At 39.0% G+C, this 14,300-nt stretch overlaps 1 protein-coding gene across 3 annotated transcripts in view; it reads right to left on the minus strand.

The window, feature by feature from the left end:
* The window catches only part of HMCES (5-hydroxymethylcytosine binding, ES cell specific), a 749,892-nt gene extending 740,315 nt beyond the window's left edge, over positions 1-9,577 (minus strand). The window contains exon 1 of one of the 3 annotated variants that reach the window (XM_044078418.1): positions 9,288-9,577. The gene's annotated coding sequence lies outside the window, so the exon portion shown is untranslated. The other 2 variants (XM_044078419.1, XM_044078420.1) reach the window with 2 other exon arrangements.
* Positions 9,578-14,300: the final 4,723 nt, after the last annotated feature.

The raw sequence follows: 14,300 nt of genomic DNA on the forward strand, positions 1-14,300 counted from the left end.
TTCCACGTAGGTTTATTCTTTAAAACAAGACTTAGCACCTCGGCTAACACAGCCTTCAATGAGTACAAAATAATAATACAAAACCACTCCCTTATATACCTTAAAAATCAATTAATCAATCAATTAATCAATATAACATTTAAAGAGACTCCATTTCATAAATAGAGAAAAAGAAAAAAACATAATTATACAAAGCATAAATTACAATAAATATTTCCAATTAATTTCCATATTTAAACCATTCGGTGATAATGTATTATATTTTAATATAAAGATAGACTCTTTATACAATAACATTTTTTAGTAGCTTATAATCACCTTTTTTAACAAAAATCTGCTCTAAAATGGTTGCCTGTAATAAATTTGCATTACTATTATGAAATTCTAAAAAATGTGATGTAACTGAATTTTCTATAACCCCCTTCCTAATATCACGAACATGTTCCTGCAATCTAACCCTAAATTTTCTCTTAGTTTCTCCAATGTAAAAAAGATTACATGGACATTTAAGACAATAAATAACCCCTTCAGTATAGCAAGAAAACAATTTGATTGGTACAAATATTTTATTATTTATTTTATCAAATGTTAATTTTATCAAAGGGCACACGGTACAAGTATAACAAGGTACAGTGCCAAAAGTATTTAGTGCAAGTTTCAACTTGTCAGTAGGGCATATATAATATGCTCTCACTAACATATCACATAAACTTTGACCCCTTTTAAAAGCCATTTTAGGATGAGCAGGAAGTAATTTACCCAGAACTCTATCAGTTTTTAAAAATTTCCAATAGTATCTCACTATGTTCCAGATCTTGTTACTCAATAAATTATATGTGGTGACAAAATAGATATCATCTATTTGTACTTTATTATATTTTTTAGGTATATTAGTCTGGTTAGTATGACCCTCTATGGTTGTAATAAACTTATTTATAGAATCAATCAGGCATTGAACTGAATAGCCTCTATGTAAAAAAATGTCAACAAGTTTACAGATCTGTTTTACTAAATCTTGATAGTCATTACATAACCTAGACAGCCTGACAATTTCTCCATAAGGTAAGGATTCAATAGTATGAGGAGGATGACCACTAGTCTTGTTTAAGCCAAGGAAGTTACTTAACCATGATATCTTACCCTCACCTTTTCAAACTTTTCAATTTAAGAATACTGCTTATAGAGCAGGACTCATTGAGACCTGGGAAGATACAAGCATTCAGTTTGATTTACCAGGTTAGTTCTAATTCTTCTAACAAGAGGTGTAAGGGTGCGCCCCTTCTGTCATTATTCACCTGGTCTATTACTAGAAATTTGAAACTATGATTCTTATATTTTAAAGTATGTTTGGCTAGTGCGTTGTCCAATTTGTTCCTAGTTATTGCATATTGATGTTCATAAATGTGTTCACGGAGCCTACGCTCAGTTTTCCAACATAGAACGCAGGGCAACCTTGACATACTGCCATATACACTACCATTTTGGAGTTACAATGATACCTGCTCCTTACCTTACATTGAAAGTTCTGTGTAGTGACTCTGTTAGTCTCTATTATGTATTTACAGTAATTGCAACTTTGGCATTTGTACATGCCAACAGTTCTCGTAAAGTTAGAAACAGGTTGTTCTAACAGTGACTTCAAGTTCTTACCCCTTCTAAACGTAATAATGGGGTGGTCACCAACTTTAGTTGCAAAAGTGGGATTACTCATGAATAATGCCCAATTTTTCTTTATGCTCTCGAGTAATCCCACTTTTGCAACTAAAGTTGGTGACCACCCCATTATTACATTTAGAAGGGTTAAGAACTTGGAAGTCACTGTTAGAACAACCTGTTTCTAACTTTACGAGAACTGTTGGCATGTACAAATGCCAAAGTTGCAATTGCTGTAAATACACAAGAGAGACTAACAGAGTCACTACACAGAACTTTCAATGTAAGGTAAGGAGCAGGTATCATTGTAACTCCAAAATGGTAGTGTATATGGCAGTATGTCAAGGTTGCCCTGCGTTCTATGTTGGAAAAACTGAGCGTAGGCTCCGTGAACACATTTATGAACATCAATATCCAATAACTAGGAACAAATTGGACAACGCACTAGCCAAACATACTTTAAAATATAAGAATCATAGTTTTAAATTTCTAGTAATAGACCAGGTGAATAATGACAGTAGGGGCGCACCCTTACACCTCTTGTTAGAAGAATTAGAACTAACCTGGTAAATCAAACTGAATGCTTGTATCTTCCCAGGTCTCAATGAGTCCTGCTCTATAAGCAGTATTCTTAAATTGAAACGTTTGAAAAGATGAGGGTAAGATATCATGGTTAAGTAACTTCCTTGGCTTACCATTAATGAACTATGTACATATCTGCTGTAATTTGCTTACATACATTTGTTTGTTTTATTTTATCTGCTATACAAGTTTAAAATTTTAGTATGAGTTTTGGTTTGTGAACTTTTGTTCACTTTTACTGTGTTAATTTTTAAGTTTATGCTTTTGTTATGAAGTTTCTTTAGTGTGTTTGACAATCACTGTTCCAGTTATTCATGGAGGGTTTTGCATAAAAGTTTACTTTGAGCTTACTTCATGGTGCATGCTAACAATCAATGCAGCAGCTCTAATTAATCACCTTAATTAATTGTGTGTTATGATTGGTTCATTATACCAGTTCAAATGTTTTTAAAGGAAGTTTTTAAAAGGTTTTTTTGTATGTCTGAAGAAGTCTGCACACAGTGCAGACGAAAAGCGCTTCATTAAATTGTCTTCTGGTGAACATTAGCTTTTGAGTTCACTTAATACTGCAAACCTTTGTTTGGACATTTTGATGTATAATGTTCACAAACTATACTGACAATTTTAGTTGTAATGTATCATACTTGCAACTAGGATTACGTCAATATGGTTTGTTTTCATTTATACAAAGTATATGACAGACTTTTCATTTATACAAAATGTATGACAGACTATGTCATAAGTGATCATTTAATAAAGATGTTTCTTGTTTAAAAAAATACTGAGTGCACTGATACTGCATGTATAGATTTTATCAAATTAGCGAGTTTTTTTTTTTTTTTTTTTTTACAGTATAATTTACTGGTTCTTGCTGGTGGCAGTAGAAGGTTTCCAAGCTAGTTGTTTTGTACTGAACTTTAAATACTCAGTAGCAAGTCTACCTAAATATTATTCTAAAACCAAACTTCAAGCTGTTATAGTTACCCCGCCCCAGGAGTCTTTCCTGTCAGTTTCATGGACCAGCACTCCCCAACTTCTCTAGCCAGCCTGATTGAGATGAGTATCATGGGACAGTGTAAGAATTGTCCCATCTGTCTAGCGGTCATCTATCACCCTAACAGCATAACAAAGTGTGTGAGAGATGTACATATGTAATACCCTTGCAGGCAAAAATTTCACACACATAGTAAACTCAAAGACACCAAAATCGTCAACAGCATTCAACATATCACACCTCTCCAAGCTCATCACAATATGCATAATCCATCATATGTTAAGGTTCTAAAGATTAGCCTGCCTAAATACCAAAGACCTTCAAAACACAATACAGACACAAAGCACACTCAGCAAATTAAGCTTATTTCCTCACATAACACAAGAAGTCCCAAAGTCACAGACGCTCAGCCTGTAACGCTAGCATCGACCCAACCAAACATTCCTGTTACAGTTGACTCTATTGTACGACATACAGATGTGCATTTTACCAGGCTGAGCAAAGAGAATGATGATTAGTTGCTTGTCTGATGCCAGAAGACGTTAGATCATGCATGCTCTTAAGTCCTTGAACAACAAGTGCCAGTAGGACTCTGTCATAGTTCATGCCTATGTCAACTTGAGGTGTTATCTTCCTGGACTATATAAAGAGAGCCATGATGGAGCTCTCAGACTGTGTGTCCAAGGCAGGTATGATCATAGTATTGAGCAGCATTCTACCTTCTCCAAGGAAGATGTCACGATATGTGCAAAAATTAACTGACTTCAATAATTGGCTTAGTTTTTAGTGTCATTCAATGAGGGTCCAATGTTTGTCAGCCTGGGAGGATATGATCAGCAGACCATGCTGCTGCACCAGGGATGGCTTGCATCTGTCCCTTCTAGGGTTTTGATTACTGGCTAAGACATTGTCCACCCCATAGTGCCTTTTTTAGGCAGTGCCAACCTAATAAACCTACCAATAAAATGAAAAAAAAAATCAAAGGAAAATATGAAAGTGTCCAAGATATGATTTAAAATAGCAGAGAGCAATCTGGCTGTGGAAGGTTATATTGCCTTCCATACATTTAGACCAGCTACTGCGTAACAGGGGGGGAAAACAGGGAGGTATCTCAATCAACATCCAGAAGAGACTCACATCAAGGCTAGTAAAACAGCATGATGCACTAGAGTTTCTTCATGTCCAAATAACCTTCAGAAAGGTCCTGTACCATACATTAGCTAGCTACAAAACTCTCTATGACACAAGAAAGCCACAACAGCTATCTACAGGACATACAATAACTCAGTATAAAACCCAACACCATATTCCTAGGTGATCTAAAACTATCCAACTACAGATAAGGAAACTTATACCACCACTAGAGTACAAGCAGAGCAATTCATGGATTTTGTCAATACAAACGTCTGGAATGATTATTGGGGAAATAATATCTTGGATCTTGTCCTTACTAATATGGGGACACCTGGCACCATCCCGTGCATATCTTCATCACTTGCTAGATCTGACCATAAAGCAGTCACCTTTGTTGTTAAACTGAAACCAGAGATCCCTTTCACCCAGTATACCTTATAGAAATTTCTTTACGACAAACTACCTTCTCCCAAGTGATATATTGGGAAGCCTCAAATCCCAATCAAACCCAGCTTACTCCAATGAATTTACAGAAATTTAAACCACACTAAACCAAAATATGAACAGCTGCACAGATGCAGCTGTACCCCATAAGAACAAGTGAAGGGCAAACCCCAAAAGCAAATCCAATATGGTATAATATAAACAAGCCGTATAATAAAATAAATAATTTGACCAAAAGTAAGAATAACTCTCAGAATGTTACAGCCCTTGTCACTGAAATAAACAAACAATGCAGGAGCTTATTAAAATCCACCATAGCCAAATTTAAGGCTGAAACAGCTACATAAGCCAAAGATGATCATAAAGCATTTTTTAGTTATGTTCATAATCTCAAAAGCACAACATAGCAATGCACTGAGCTAACTAAATGATGGCAGGGCATAGGGAACCTCCAAACACTGTACCCATCTCAGTATGGCTGCATCAAGGGCAGGTCATACTTACTCAAACTGGTGGATGTTTTTGAAAAGGTCATCAAAGCAATGGATAAAGGCAAAATGGTACACACCGCATACCTTGACCTGGCCAAAGCTTTTGACACAATTCCCCACTCAAGCATAGCAGAAAAGCTAAATAAACTGGCAATAATCCCCTATGTCACGTGCTGGATAGCCAATGGCACAGACAGGATGCAGATAATCAAAACAGGGGAAGGTTACCTCCATAAAGAGACTAGTCACCAGTGGAGTTCCTTGGGTTCTGTGCTGGATCCTCCCCCGTTTGGCATCTACTTTTCTGAAGTAAACATCAATACCAAAGGGCTCTAGCTTACTAAGTTTGCAGATGACTGCATGATAGGAGCACTCATTGAATCCCCAAATGACTTGACCACCCGGCAGAAGGTCTGCCCCAAATAAATTACTGGTGGCAAAATAATGGACTAAAACTAAATACCAAAAAATACATAACTGTATGCTTTAGGATGTCATCAACCCCAGGGAACTACCACACTGACAGTATGCCCCCGAACAGCTGACGCAGTTGTTCAGGATTTGGGAACTTATGGGAACAGTAGCATAACTTTTATTTAATATGTATCCATTGTTTTAAGAAAGTCTTCCTAGATTGCATGGCTTATACACTGTGTCTAGACCTACAGATGTCACTGCCCCCCTTTACTCAGTCCTCATTAGACCAATCACTGAATACAATATCCCCTTTTGCAGGTATCTGCCCAGACACATGCAATAACTAGAATGCCCACACGGATACCTTTCTAAAAGGATGCAAAGCCTAAAACAACACGTCCTACACGGACCAACTCAAAGCCCTATCACCATTACACTGGAACAGACTCCCCATCCATGTAAAACAAAGTTCATCCCTGTGCATATTTAAGCGCAACTTAGATATATGGATGGGAAATAGACACTTTATCTCAGGACTGCCCCCTGTACTACTAATGGACAGAGGCAGTTCCTAAACGCTTTATCCCATGCATAAGTCCCCTCAAATTGTTTATGGTATGACCCCAGTTATTCTCATTACAAGTAATACATATTGGGTATGATCCCAGTTATTCTCATTACAAGTAATACATATTTATCAAACATGAGATGGGCAAGGCCACTCTACAACCAAATGGAATAGGTTATTTCGAACACAAAAAAAGGAAATCGGCTAGGCTTAAAATAGCCCATGAGGGCAGCTAGTCTAGTATTTACCTATGAACCTATAAGGAATTCACACCTTATGAAAATTAGAAAAGGCAGCTAAATTAACCTTAAGAAAAAAATTAGATCCACGCCAAAACTTGTGCTGTGGCAAGACACTCCAATATACTGAGGATAGGGGTGGTGAAAGTTTCCAAGTGTCTAGCAATACATAAACTAGAGAAACTGGCACATTTAAAGCAAAGAGTCTTCCTAGTTCTTAATCTCTGGACAAAGGTAAAGAACTGGACCGCCCCTGGCAGGAATAAAGGGTCCCTGGCAATCAGAGGACTTGAAGAAACCATACAAGTAACTTCAGAGAGTGAATATCTGGGTGAAACTGGCTGGAGGGGGGGCAAAGAATTATGGAGGGTCTCAGAAGTAGAAGTCTGTCCAAGATGTCAGGGCAAAGCACAAGAAGCCAAGCTTGAACTTGTCCAGGTCAAGAAGAGACTATTAGGATTACCACAGCTTTGCCAATACTGACCTTGTTTAGAATGAGGCAAAGGGCAGGAAAAGAGCATCAGAAACATTGCAAACAGTGAATAAAAAACAGTAAGACAACATCTGACCTATGCTTCATGTGTGGTGTAGACAGATAAAGCCCTAACTACGGCCTAGGCAACCACAGTTCGATTCTCAGTGTGAGGATTTGACAACAATACAGGGAAGATGGGTATGTCCATCTTGAAGTGGAAGGTGCACACTAAGGTACACCTCAACAGATTATCTTTAATAGAGACTAGAGACACAAGGCGAGTGCTGTCTACAAGGGAGGTTACTTTGGTTCATCTCATGCAGAGACAGGGACAATACAGGGTCCACTGAATGCCATTTCCTTGGGCAACAAAAGTGTGCACGGGGGAGGGGTGGAAATTGGCTTTAAGCAGAAAAACTCCCTCAGAAGTAATGTGATGTCAAGGAAGCTTCAATTACATCAGACACAATATGGGTCACAGCCAGTCCAATGAAGGCAAGGAGGTTTTGATCCTACAGATAAGGACAGACCCTGAATGCAGCCAATGGGCAGTTGCAATATGTAAAAAAAAAAATATATATATATATATATCTAACCTGATTTAACAGGAAAATATGAACAAATTTAGCTATTTACCAAACCACTCTTCTGCATGATCTAACTAACACGTGCCTGAAGAAACTGGAGGTGGTGAGATATTTGGTGCCATGGGCTGTGGGTAATCCAAGTCTGGGGAATTATACTTTTTTGGGCCAAGCTAACCAACCTGTTGCTGGCATTAGCCCTCATACCTCTCAAATGGCCCTGATTTTCAAGATGTCCATGATTCTGACTCAAATGTTAGGTCTGTCCCTCTTAATCTATACTAAAAAACTAGTGTATATTAATTCACAATATCTTATTCTGTCTATGTTTCAAGTTGGCTAAGATTGTTAAAGTATCCTTGATTATCGCCAGTTCTTTCTGGATTTGTCCCAGATTGGTTGAGAGCAGGTGAACTGAGATGAGCCTCCAAACATTAGATTCCTTAATTTTATGAAGGACGTGGCAAAGACTTTTAGGCATAATCATAGACGTTTAAAAGGCACATTCTATATGCTTATTTGTGTTAATAGCATTAAACCCTACTTGCATACCACTCAAAGTCATAGCACAAAAAAATCTGGACAAAGCCAAAAATAGGGTAAATTTTTAAATGCTGCCATTATTAACTTAGAAAGTTGGCAGAATAACAAGCTTTGCATTAACATACATTTTCTTACTGGTGTGGCGTCTTGAACTCAAAACATATTTAGTGACTTTGATCTGGGATGATTTGCATTATAGCTCTCAACCTTCCATCTCCAAAATGAGGAACACTAGCCCTCATAATGTGGAACAAATGTGGAACACATACTAATGGCTTACTAACAACTTCAACTAGGAAGGTCATAGGATAGTTAAAATATGCTGGTTTTACTTGTAAAGAGTATCTTTTAGTGAATTAATATGATTTATTTCTATTTACCATGGATTTCACTTAAAAAGAATTCCTAACACTGAATGTGTGACAGACCTTTTCGATATGGAACTTCGAGGAACATGAACTTTTTAAGACCCCAAATGAGGTACGTTCCTCGTAATGGGGTACACTTAAGTGATATGATTTTCATAAAACCACAAATTTTTGGAGGCAAAAATCTGGCCAGTTGAGATGAGATTTATAGCTACTTCTATTAATCTTAATACTTCTCAACGATGTTAAAAAAGAGAAATAAGCACTCATTTGAATACAGTGGCTAACTAACTACAACTCCCCCATCCCGGTTAACAAAATGCATAAGCAGAACAGCGTTTGAAATCAAATCACTGCAGGTATACTACTCCTCGACCCCTTTACCTTTAACACACAACACTCGTCATCAGACGGCCATTAAAAATGAAATAAGTTTTATTCTCACACATCGTGTCATAATTAAAAATATATAAATAAAATACTACCATTTTGACTGGCTATATTATACACTAACCCTTAGAAGCGCCGTTCTGACTAAACAGGAAGTCACGTTAAAAATCTAACATTCAGGAAGTTGAAATACCCTACATCAAAATGTAAGGCTTACAGTTGTGTTCGTAACCATTCATTGGCATCATCTTTCGTTGTACTTACTGTTAGCGAGTCATACAAGTAAAATGCATATAAAACTATATTTGTTTTCCCCCCCGATGCGTGCTGACGTATCGTGCCTAACGGTGAAGAATACCTAAGTTAAAAACATTTAACGGAAAGTAGCCTGTAAATCATACTTACCTTGCCTGAGCAACTTCAATGGAAAAGATATTAAAACTTATTTACATCTCTTGACAAAATTGATTCCCGCCTAGCCACTCAGCCAATCACGGGCTAAATGTTTGACAATTTTTGTTTACACGCATTTTGCGGAGGCCCTATATAGATGTGACGTAAATAAGAATGAGAAATAGTTATGGGCATGTTTCAGAGAGAAAACGGGCAAAAAAGACATCTGAGTACTTCTTTTTGAGGAGCATTCCTCATTCTGAGTGCTAAGTAGTTTGTGTTCCGCACTAAAAAGTCTGGGACGCTCTCACTGCTATTTTTAGTCGCTGTCTGTGGCAAATATGGATGCATATTAACATGAAAACAACCTTTTTATAACTACAAAGAAACATAACCATCCGTGAGCACCCTATTTAAATTATTACTAAGTTCTTACAAATATTTTACCCATACCTATTTGTTCTACACTAAGTTAAACATTTAGGAAATGGAACTTTGAGACCTATGAATGAGCTCCTAATCTCCAGGTTGTCTCTTCTTACAACCAGTCATCATCTTCCTTCATAGACACATCTCTCAACCTCTTAAGTGTAAGAAATCTAGACAAAGCCATAAATAATGGGGGGCGAAAATAGGGACAATTGTTGGTACTTTTCCATTAAACCCCTACCACTTGGCACTGCTGTAAATAGAGTAGTAAGAGCTACTCTTAAGAGCACAAGTACTTGTTTCCCACCAAGTAGGAAATAGGGACCTGGGGACCCAAGCTGATAGCAATCTCTCATTTGACAACCACGTGGCCAAAGTGGTTAGAAAAACATTTTATATAGCCCACCTAATCATGAAGGGATTCATATCTAGATCAGGGGAGGTAATCGTGCCTCTTTACTCATCCCTCATCAGGCCCTTAATTGAGTACAATGCCCCTTTTGGGATGTACCTTACCAGACACCTGCAGCAACTGGAAAGACCCCAAAAGTACCTCACCAAGAGGATCAAAGGGCTCAAACAGATGCCATATGCTGCCCGGTTAAAGAAACTCCAGCTCTACTCAGTGGCATACCGCCTGTTCAGAGGCGATCTGTACCTGACGTATAAAGCCATGTCCAACCCGGAATTAATGGACATGCTGCACCTCAGAAAATCCAAATCCCATCGAGCTACGCGCTCGAGAGACTTGAACCTCAGCACTGAAATAAATAGGACATGCTGGAGGGACAGATTCATAACCCAGAGGCTCCCTTCACTCTGGAATAAAATCCCAGTCCAGGTTAGGCAGAGTCCCTCATTGACTCTCTTCAAGAGGAATCTTGATGAGTGGATGGGAGATCGTAGGTTTACCCCGGGTATCACTTCTGTGTCACTGTTAGACAGAGGCACAGTATACTAACCTCGAAAAAGGGCATAGCAAAATAAATTTAAAATGGGTGGCGAAAGCCAAACACATTCTGGCTAGGCTTATAAATGCCCTAGGGCAGATAGCCTAGTATGAACCTATGAACCTATAAGTACATCCTCAAAATGGGAGACGTGATGATCTGCGTTAAACCCCTACCACTACGGTGACAAATGCCCCCGAAATAGGGACAATTTAAAAAATGTTGCTGTTACAACAGTTGATAGAACGGCAGGTTTTGCATTAATAATGATTTACTGAAAGGTATGAAATCTGAAACCGTGCTGTGTTTTGCTGGTATTTCAGTACCGGATATCACTTCGACCATTCACTTGTAAGAAGAGATGTAGTCTTCCGTGGGTGGATTTCTCCGTTAAACCCCTACCGGCCGCTTCTACTTTGCACTGCTGACGGGGCACCAGTGGCTGTGAAGGAGGGGGAGACATTAGGGTTCCCCGGTTGGTAAGTAAGACTAAAACAGTACATATAATCGAAAGGGGGATTACACGGACAGTTCCTGTACATATGAGATAAAAATGTAGACATCCTTTGAAAAACCAGACAGTTAAGAGGTATGGAGTTATTTGGGACCACGCAGCTGCCTGTTGAATGAGAATGACACTGGTTGAGTAGGAAGAAGGTCATGCTCAGTCTTAAAAGTAGAGGAGAATGCCTTGTTGTACTCTGTATTGTAATCGATGTTGATAAATCCACCCACTTAGACACAGTTTTCTTCTTCCAAGTAAACGATCTAAGTAAAACCCGCTACCGAAATACCACCAAAACACAGCACCGCAAAGTGGTAGGGGTTTAACTGAAAAGTACCCTATTTTTAAATGTTGGGGTACTTTCTTATTATAGCGGCCTTAGGGGTTACTCATCTATATCACGTATATTGTACATTTCATATGTATATAAAATATATACAACTTTATGTAATATTGCTATGCACGTCTTATTTTCAGTGCACTCTGACTGCACGTTCATAATCATATCATATTTGCATGTTACTGTTATCATTAGGCAGTTTTTACCATGTACCCATTATTTATATGACAAACTTCATTAATAACATACTAATGTAACTTCCTCTGTTTGAGGAATCGTGCTGTAGCTGAAATGGGTCAGTACATATGCCACTTGGTGAATAAACAGTACCAAATAGCTAAATAATGACATCCATAAAATATCCTTCACTTGGGTGCTTTGTTCTTCTGCTGAAGAGCGATAAGCCACTTTTCAATATGCACAGGACCTATTAAGCAACACACACACACACACACACACACACACACACACACACACACACACAAACACCACGATCACCGGACAATAAATAACTCCACCTTACATACAAAATTAAGAGTTGTACACTGCAGACGATAAAGATGTAAACTAGGCCGAAAGAGAACCAAAATGAAGAATCAAGCACACGTTGTAGTAACATGTTAATATACCGAATACTCAACCACTCCTCAAAACACAATTGTCCCTGATTTTACCTAAAATTATAAATTTGTCCCTCTTAAAACATTCATGTATGTCGCAAGGCAATGTGAGCGTGCTCTTGAAACACTATAAATCATTTCACATAAGGACCTGCTATTAAATGTACACTTTACGTAAGTATATCGCCAAGACCACTATAATAACTTTTTTAGGCAAGGTTCAAATGACAAATTCACCACCGTAACAGGCAAGCAAAAACTGAGGGTAATACTACTCAATGCTAGAAGTTTAAATCTCAAAATGCACTCACTCAAGGCACTCCTTAAAATGGAGAACATTGATATCTGTGTAGTGACTGAGACCTGCTTCAAGGCTCTAGAGAACACCCCTGCATTACCAGGCTATAACTCGTACCACACTTGTCGGCCATCTTACCTGGACCAGAACACCAAAGGCGGAGGTGTATCCATATTCATTAAGGATATCCACACCTCCAGGCTAGTTGTGCAGCATAATGCATCCGAGGTTATCCAAGTGCAACTAACTCTGGCAAAAATGCAATCCAAATTGTAGCTTGCTACAGATTCCCCACCATACCCCAGGATTCCCACTCGTCTTTTCTTGATATACTGGAAAAGATTAGGGTTAAACCAAACACCCTAATAATGGGTGATTTCAACTACCCCACCATTAACTGGGAAAACTACTCATGTACCAACTCCTTCGCTAAAAGCGCTCTCTGGAATTCATAAATTCCAATGCCCTGGATCCACTTATCCACACCCCCATCAGGGGCAACAATATCCTAGACCTAGTCATTACCAACATGAGTGACCGGTGTTCCACACCTGAAGTCAACTCCTCGTTGGTCAGATCTGACCATAAGCTAATCTCCCTAGATATCAGCATCCCACCCCCATCCACCATTAAGGAAACCAAGGTAAAAAATTTCTCCAAAGCCAACTTCATGCTTCTTAAGACAGAAGTGGCGAACTTCATGACACCCATGCAGATGGACAATACAGTTACGATTGCTGAATCCTACACAAATGCACTCTATAAGCACTTGCACGAGTGAATGGATCGTGCTATCCCAAACAGAACCAAGAAGCTATCCTCCAAAAAAAGGAAGCCAATCTGGTGGTCCCCTGCCATAAACAAACTCTACAACAGAAGGAAGAAACTGTTGCAAAAAAGAGTAAAATCCCATGAGTGGAGGAGCTCCCTGGTCAGCCTCAATAAGAAGCTGAGATCCCTTGTAAGATCCTCCAAAGCTAACTACGAAAACAAAATCGCCACTGATTCTAGGGACAACCACAAAGCTATGTCAAGAATCTCAATGACAACACCCAGATCTGCTCTGAGTTATACCACAACGGCACAAAAATTACAGAACCAACTGATATTGCCAACATCCTGGCAGATAGGTTCAGTGCTAACTTTACCCCCCTCTCATCTCCTAAAGGGCCCATATTTGTACAGGAAGAATGCAGAGTCCCTGTAATCACATCTATGCAGGTAAAAGCTGCACTCTAAAACCAAAAACACAGCATCCATGGGACCGGACAACATCCCAGGCTGCATTTTACACAAACTTCAGAACAAATTGGCTCCCCACTTAAGCGCCATGTTCAATCATAGTCTCACGTCAGGCTTTGTGCCCACTGAATGGCACACAGCAACAGTTATCCCACTCCACAAAGGGGGAGCCACCACTGATCCTAGGAACTATCGCCCTATTAGCCTGATGAGCCTGGGCTGCAAGGCCATGGAACATATCATCATGGAACTCATAAAAAAGACATTGGTAACTTCCAAACTCTGGAACCCACCCAGTTCGGGTTTGTGAAAGGCAGATCATGCCTTCTGAACCTGATCAACTTCTTTGAGGCAGTCACCAAAGCCATAGACAAGGGTAAGGTGGTTCACACAGCCTATCTTGACCTCGCCATGGCTTTCGACACCATCCCCCATTCTGGAATTATAGCTAAACTCACTAAACTAGGTATAAATCCCTACGTCACAAGATGGGTTGCCAACTGGCTCACTGACGGAACCCACACTGTAAAATCTGACTTCAAACTAGTGACAAGTGGAGTACTACAGGGTTCAGTCCTGGGACCTCTCCTGTTTGGTATCTACTTCTCTGAAGTACAGGCTAACACAGAAGGCCTCTGGCT

The sequence above is a fragment of the Protopterus annectens genome, chromosome 7.part0 (assembly GCF_019279795.1).
Source record: "Protopterus annectens isolate FY-2018-M chromosome 7.part0, PAN1.0, whole genome shotgun sequence".
NCBI lineage: Eukaryota > Metazoa > Chordata > Ceratodontiformes > Protopteridae > Protopterus > Protopterus annectens.